This window comes from Pogoniulus pusillus, chromosome W (genome assembly GCF_015220805.1).
Source record: "Pogoniulus pusillus isolate bPogPus1 chromosome W, bPogPus1.pri, whole genome shotgun sequence".
Lineage (NCBI taxonomy): Eukaryota > Metazoa > Chordata > Aves > Piciformes > Lybiidae > Pogoniulus > Pogoniulus pusillus.
Genome location: NC_087308.1, coordinates 7,441,151 through 7,449,731, shown reverse-complemented (window position 1 = coordinate 7,449,731; position 8,581 = coordinate 7,441,151).

Sequence of the window (8,581 nt, the reverse complement as noted above, 5' to 3'; positions counted from 1 at the left end):
TGTTGGCTTGCTAAACAAACTAATGCTACCAGCAAAGCTCTATCGAGTTTACTATTGGATGTTGACAGTGTTCGACATCTGACTTTGCAAAACAGAGCCACTGTTGCAGCTACCTCTCAGGTGCCACGGGAAATGTGGTCAAAGCCCACACAGATCAGTGTGATCAGAAGCAATGCCACATGGACTCCAGGCCATTCAATGTTAATTAAACCAGAGATGTTTATTGATCATTTCGGCTCTCAGTATACAGTCTCAGGGCATAGAGCACACACCTACACATTAGCATAATTAGGCAAGAACAACCCAGTCTTTTATGTAACCACACCTTGTTTCTCTCATTAAGGAGATGTGTACTTCTCTATCCTTTCCCAGATAATGCAGCTAGCAGCTGTGAGAAATCAAGGCCAGCACTCGATTGTTATTATTTTTCTTACATTATGTTCCCACAGTTTCCCCTTTTTGTTTTAAAATGAAGGCAGCGCTTCTCATCCATTGCAGGGTCCTTGCAAAAGATAACAACACAACACCTTAAACACTGCTAAAAGAAACAGCTGTTCCCCATCTTTGCCAATGTGTAGGCCTGTCCCTAATAACAGAGGGTCGAACTAGTAACTCTATTTGCAGTTGCCCGTTCATTAAAACAGAATTGCTGAAAACTTGTGAAATACCTAAATTCATTAAGCGTTTGTGCTAGTTTGAAGCAGGCTAGAATGTTTTGGTGACAAGAACTAGATTACAGGCTGTGGAAAGAAAACAATGGTGATGTCTACTTCGCTCACAGTCTTGCCGAGAAATATAGGAACAAGAAATAAAAACATTAGATAACCACTCCCTCTCAGCACCACTCTCACTTGGGCTGCTGGCTGAGCTGCATCTCTCTAACCTCACCCTCCATTTTGGACTAACCCACATTGCTTCTTAACCTCTGGCTGAACCTCCATTCTTACTTGGGACTGGGGTAAGGTTGAGAGGGGTAGGGGGAATGTGAAGGGGTGGTTGAGAGCCCCTCCTGGGGACTCAGGTTTCTGGGAGGGGAGTTGTGTTTCTGTATTACTTTTTACCTTCTATATTTCTGCATATGGATGTATACACTGTAAATATCTGCTTGCATATTGTGCTAGCTGTAAATATAAGCTTCGTTCATATTTCCAGAGCTGGCTGAGTCTAGTTTGGGTGATTTCTAAAGTGGGGGGGGGGGGCGGGGAACACCCAAACCATCACATCTATAAATTTGGCACTCCAACGAGGGGCAAATTAATTTTGAGGGATTGTTAATTAACTCTGGGAATCAGAATGAAGCTAATGAAGTTATCTTACTTAGTGGGGGCTATTGTGAGGCCTTTTGTCTGTTTTTCTGTTTATAATTGGATCAAAGCCCAAATTGTTCACTTTATGTTTAATATAATTTTGAAAAAGATCAAAGGTAAACTCACATCCATTTTTTGGAGTTGGGGGGATTTCATCCTTGGCTATACTGCATTCAATGTCACTGAGACTTTTACCAGTAATATTACAGGGGTATTCACCAGTAACATTACAGGCAATGGAAGTAGTACTTCTGCTGCTTTATCTACAGCCCCGATGAGAGTTATCTAAAAGTCAGGTGGCTGAATCTTATTTTGAATGTTATTCACGTCAGACTGTGGTATTTCTGGTGTGTGTGATCTTAGCTCTTATAATTTTTTGTATTATAGCAATTTTAACATTATGTGTGAGAAATTCGAGTGTGATGCCTGTAAGAACTAAAAGGAAAGCTTCTGTGGCCCACACGAAAGATAAACAAAGCGATACAAACCAAAACAAAGATAACTCGGGGGCACAACAAGGAACACCTCCTCCTTCCCAAGATTCTGGGAAAGCTGCCAATGTTCTTACCAAGAACAATAACATGACAGGATTCCCAGGAACACAGGTGACTACTCAGAGCCAAGATATTCCCTCAACTAACAAAACTAATTAAGCCAGTTCAAATCCCCAGGCAGCAGGCAAGGACTCTACCTCTAAGGCAGATCTGAATTCACAGTCCTCAGGCCAGACCCCCAATAATTCAAACCCACCAGAGGACTCATCAAAGTCTGTCACAGCGCAGGCCATCTTGACGCCCACCAAGGTGAAAGCGAAGACACGGCATTTGACAAAGAGTGATTCAAAAGAGGATTTAGGAGAGGGGACCTCTGGTGAGGAAGAGGAGACATATAGTCGTTGAGATTTGGCGAACAAGCTTAGATCCCAGTACTCTGATGAAAGGAGCACTGTGAGGTTGGCTACCAAGAAAGAGGATGGTTCCGATGAGTTTAAGGGTCCTCTTAGGAAAGTTCTGTTTCTAGGCCAGGGACAAAAAGAACAGCAAGAGGAAGAAGAGAAGGATGACATCCAGTGTTACAATAATCCCCTCAGAGAGGTCAGGGAAGTTAGAAAGGAACACGCAAGGGAATCAGGAGAGCCAATCCTAAACTGGCTGGTGAGATGCCATACTATTGGTGCTAATGCCTTGCAGGTAGGAGACAAGTCTGCCAAGCAGCTAGGGCCACTCACCAAGGAGATTGGAGTGGACAAATACCTAGCAAGTCCTCTTGGTAAGGTTAGCTTGTGGACACACCTTCTGTTGGCTGTGGCTATGAGATATCCTTTGTGCTAGTTTGAAGCAAGCTGAAATGTTTTGGTAAAAGAACTAGATAATGGGCAGTGAAATAAAAAACAATTGTGTCTCCTTCTCTCACAGTCACGCTGAGAACTCTGGGAAGAAGAAGTAAAACATTCTCCATTTTGTTTCTTCATTCTGCCTTTGCTTCAGACCTAGTCACATCTCATTAACCTTGTTCCCACTAACCTTGCTCCCTAACCTCTTGGCTGCACCTCCCTTCTTTCTGAGAACTGGGGTAAGGTTGAGAGGGCAAGGGGAGGTGTTGGGGTGGTTTGAGAGCCCCTCCTGGGGACTCAGGTTTCTGGGAGGGGAGTTGTGCTTTTGTATTGTTTATCCTTTGTATATTTCTGTATATAACTATATATATTGTAAATAGCTGCTTGTATATTTGCTGCTGTAAAATAAATAGCTTCGTCTATATTCCCAGAGGCTGTCTGAGTTAGCTGGGGCAATTCCACAAAGTGTGGGGGGGCGGGTAAAAGCCCAAACCATCACATTTTTAATTGGCTTTCCCAACGTGGGGCTAAATTTATTTGAGTGACTGTTCATTGGCTCTGGGAATTAAAATGGAGCTAATAAGGCAGCTATTGTACTTGTGTGGGGCATTACTCTGGTCTGGTTTCGTTTTCTTGGCATTTAGATGAATAAAGGCTCAAATTCTTGCTTATTTTATTGATTTAGCTTATAAGAAGGCTAAAGCCAAAGTTTCAAGCATGTTCTGGGCCTGGGGTGATTTTATCCTTGGTTATGCTGGTTTTAATGACTCTGAAAACCTTACCAGTAATATTACAGGAGCATTTATCAATAATGTGACAATCAATGAAAATTCTGCTTTATCTACTGCTCTCATGAGGGTCATCCAGCCCCAAACTGAAATGCCAAGTCCATGCAAGGATTTTTACAGAAAAGAAACCGTGGCGGGATTGCTGTGCATTATCATGGCTCTTATGATTTTAATTTCCATATTAATTTCGGTATTATGTGTGAAAAATTCAAAACCAGCTTCTGTAAGGACTAGGAAAAAATCTGTGTCCCAAAAGAAGTCTCTTTCACAGCAAATAAAGGGAACACAGTTATCTGCTTCCCCCTGGCCAGCCTCTGCCCCTCCTTCTCCAGTTTCTGGGAACACGGCCAATGTTCCCACAGGGAATGTAAACAACAAGGATAACAATAACAATGGGCAGAGTTTGGCAGGAGTCCCAGGAGCACAGGCAGGTACCCAAAATCAGAATGTTCCTAGCAACAATGATAACACGTCAGGGTTGGCAGGCATCCCAGGAGGACAGGCAAATAATCCCACTAATACTAATAACACTAATGCTGGTAATGCTAGCCCAGTCAGTCAAAAACCTACTGACACCAGGTCAGCCAATTCGAATCCCCAGCCAGCAGACCAGAACCAAAATCCTGCTGCTAAAAGTAAGGCAGATTTGAACTCACAAGCTCCAAGTCAGACACCTTATGATTCAAACCCTCCAGCAGACACGTCCAAGTCTGTTGCTGCTCAGGCCCTTCTGGCACCTGCTAAGGCAAAAGCTAAGACAAAGTGTGGTTCACAGGAGGATGGAAAAGAGGGGACCTCTAGTGATCAGCAAGGAGAGGAGGAAGAGGAGATAGTTAGTCTGCGAGACCTTGTAGATACGCTGAGACATCAATACTCAAGTGAGAAGAGTGCTGTGAGGTTAGCTGCCAAGAGAGAGGATGGTTCCAATGAGTTTAAGAGTGCTATGAGGAAGGTTCTGTTAGGCCCGGTACCACCAGATCAACAGGAGGTAGAGGAGGAAGATGATATCCAGGACTCCAACGATTCACTCAGAGAAGTCAGGGAAGTTAGAAAGGAATACATGAGGGAATCAGGTGAGCCAATCCTAAGCTGGCTAGTGAGATGCCGTGGCATTGGTGCTAATGCCCTGCAGGTAGGAGACAAGTCTGCCAAGCAGCTGGGACCACTCACTAAGGAGAGTGGAGTGGACAAATACCTAGCAAGTCCTCTTGGTAGGGTTAGCTTGTGGACACACCTTTTGTTGGCTGTGGCTATGAGATATCGTTCCCGAGATGATTTGTCATGGGCTGCCAAGAAGTGGAACACTGTTGAGCAGGGAATTAAGCTTCCGAAGGAGTTTGCTGTGAAGGAAGTGCTTTATGGAGACCATGGCACTCATGAGCCTCATGATATTTGTGCTAGTTTGAAGCAAGCTGGAATGTTTTGGTAAAAGAACTAGATAACGGGCAGTGAAATGAAAACAATTGATGTCAACTTCTCTCACAGTCTCGCTGAGAGCTCTGGGAAGAAGAAGAAAACTTTCTCCATTTTGTCTCTCACTCTTGCTTTTGCCTTAGACCGAGACACATCTTTCTAACATCACTGCTTTCTAACCCTGCTCCCTAACCTCTTGGCTGCACCTCTCTTCTTCCTGAGAACTGGGGTAAGGTTGAGAGGGCCGGGGGGAGGTGTTGGGGTGGTTTGAAAGCCCCTCCTGGGGCCTCAGGTTTCTGGGAGGGGAGTTGTGCTTTTGTATTGTTTATCCTTTGTATATTTCTGTATATAATTGTATATAACTGTATATATTGTAAATAGCTGCTTGTAAATTCTGCTAGCTGTAAATAAATTGCTTCATCTATATTCCCAGGGTCCGTCTGAGTTAGCTGGGGCAAATACAAAGTGTGGGAGGGGCAGGGTAACCCCCAAACCATCACATTTTTTAATTGGCTTTCCCAACGTGGGGCTAGATATTAGAGTGATTGGAAATTAGCTCTGGGAATTAAGATGAAGCTAATCAAGCAGCTATTGTATTTGGTTGGGGCATTGCTCTGGTCTGGTTTTGTTTTCTTGGCATTTAATTGGATAAAAGCTCAAATTGTTGCTTATTTCATTGATCTGGCTTATAATAAGGCTAAAGCTAAGGTTTCAGATATGTTCTGGAGCTGGGGTGATTTGATTCTTGGTTATGCTGGTTTTAATATCTCTGAGAATATTACCAAGGACATTACAGGAGCTCTGGTCAATAATATGACAATCAATGGAAATTCTGCTTTAAATACGGCTCTAATGAGAGTTATTCAGCCTAAGACAGGAATTCCAACTGTTTGTTTAGGTACATGCTCTTGTAAAACAGTTTTGCTACTCACAGTTTTTAATATTTGCCTCATGATTTTAATATTCATATTAATTTTGACATTATTGGTGAAAAATTCAAAACCAGCTTCTGTAAGAACTAGGAAAAATTCTGTGTCTCAGAAGCAGTCTCTTTCACAACAAAACAAGGGAACACAGTTATCGGCTTCCCCCTTGCCAGCCTCTGCCCCTCCTTCTCCAAGTGCTGGGAACATGGCCAATGTTCCCGCAAATAACATAAACAATGATAAGGATAGCAAAAACAATGAGCAGAGTTTAGCAGGAGTCCTAGGAGCACAGGCAAATACCCAAAATCAGAATGTTCCTAGCAAAAATGACAACAATCCACAGAGTTTGGCAGGCATTCCAGGAGGACAGGCAAATAATAACACTGCTAATGCTGGTAACGCTAGCCCAGTCAGTCCAAATCCTAATGACACCAGCTCAGCCAATTTGAACCCCCAGCCAGCAGACCAGAACCAAAATCCTCCTGTTAAAAGCAAGGCAGATTTGAACTCACAAGCTCCAGGTCAGACCCCCAATGATTCAAACCCTCCAGGTCAGACCCCTAATGATTCAAACCCTCCAGCAGACACATCCAAGTCTGTTGCTGTTCAGGCTTTTCTGGCACCTGCTAAGGCAAAAGCTAAGACAAAGAGTGGTTCACAGGAGGATGTAAGACAGGGGACCTCTGGTGATCAGCAGCAAGGAGAAGAGGAAGAGGAGATAGTTAATCTGTGAGACCTTGTATATGTGCTGAGACATCAATACTCAAGTGAGAGGAGCACTGTGAGGTTAGCTGCCAAGAGAGAGGATGGTTTCCATGAGTTTAGGAATGCTATGAGGAAGATTGTGTTAGGCCAGGCACCACTAGATCAACAGGAGGAAGAGGAGGTGGAAGATGACATCCAGAGCTCCAAGGATCCACTCAGAGAGGTCAGGGAAGTTAGGAAGGAATACACAAGGGAATCAGGTGAGCCAATCCTAAGCTGGCTAGTAAGATGCCGTGGCATTGGTGCTAATGCTCTGCAGGTAGGAGACAAGTCTGCCAAGCAGCTGGGACCACTCACTAAGGAGAGTGGAGTGGACAAACACCTAGCAAGTCCTCTTGGTAGGGTTAGCTTGTGGACACGCCTTCTGTTGGCTGTGGCTATGAGATATCCTTCCCGAGATGATTTGCCATGGGCTGCCAAGAAGTGGAACACTGTTGAGCAGGGAATTAAGCTTCTGAAGGAGTTTGCTGTGAAGGAAGTGCTTTATGGAGATCATGGCACTCATGAGCCTGACGATATTCCTTTGGGAACAGGTCTCATGAAGAAGCTTATTAAGCTTGCTCCTTCATCCTATGCTAACATCTTGGCCAGTAAGTTTCTAGCAAGGAGTGATAATGGAAGGTCTTTCACTGTTGGTGAATTCACTGACCGGCTCAGGCACATAGAGGATAGCTTGTCACACTCTGGTATAATCTGTGCCATAAAGACTATGACTACAGAGCTTAAAGATGGTATTAGAGATGGCATTAAGGAGAGCATGAAAGAACTGAAGGAGGATCTTACAACCTCAATTTCCAATCTGGTAAAGGATACCATTCCTGCATCATCTGAATGGGTGCATGTTTCTGCAGTCAGGAACAGGCGCTCACCTCCTGCAAGGCAATTCCAGCCCAGAAGGAGACAAATTCCACCCAGACAGCAGCAATCACGTGCGTCACTGTGGATATTTCTGCGTGACACATACGGGGAGAACATGAACAAATGGGATGGTAAACCTACTTCAGCTCTTTCAAAGAGAGTCAGGGAACTGCAGAGTGGCAGAAACAGAGGCAGTAATGCCAGGAAAGTAGCTGTCACTTCTTCAGCTCCTGAGGGCAACTGCAATTGTTCCAACAGTTGCAGTTCCTCTCACAACAACACCAATTATTGTGTACACCCTACATGCCATGTTCAGCATTAGGGGTGCCCTGCCTCCAGCCAGGAGGAGGAAAGGGATAGTGGAGAGAACCGAATCTATTGGAATGTATTCATTAGGTGGCCTGGCAGTTCAAGAGTTCAGAAATACAGGGCTTTAGTTGACACAGGTGCTCAGTGTACTTTATTGCCATCAAATTGCAAAGGGACAGAGTCCATATCTATTTTTGGAATCACTGGTGGATCTCAAGAGTTAACTAAGATACGGGCTGAGATCAGTTTAACTGGTAAAGAGTGGAAGACACATACTATTGTAACTGGTCCTGATGCGCCTTGCATTTTGGGAATTGACTATTTGAGACAAGGTTGTTTCAAAGATCCTAAGGGTCACAAATGGGCTTTTGGAATAGCATCTGTAGAGATTGAGGATGATAAATTGAAATTGTCTATTAGACCTGAACTTTCCGATGAATCTGCACTTGTGGGACATCATGACATAGAGGACCTGAAAGTGCCAATTGCAACTCAAACTGTTCATCATAGGCAGTACAGAACTAACCATGACTCTTTGTTGCCCATTCATCAGCTGATTCGTCAATTGGAGAGTCAGGCTGTCATTGAGAAAGCTCATTCACCTTTCAACAGTCCCATCTGGCCTGTGCGCAAACCTACGGGCGACTGGAGACTGACAGTAGACTTCCGTGCCCTCAACAAGGTGACGCCACACATGAGTGCAGCTGTGCCGGACATGCTGGAGCTCCAGTACGAGCTGGAATCGAAGGAGGCTAAATGGTATGCAACCATAGACATTGCTAATGCTTTCTTCTCTATTCCCATAGCAAAGGAGTGCAGGCCTCAGTTTGCATTCACCTGGAGAGGAATCCAGTACCAGTTCAATCGTTTGCCTCAGGGGTG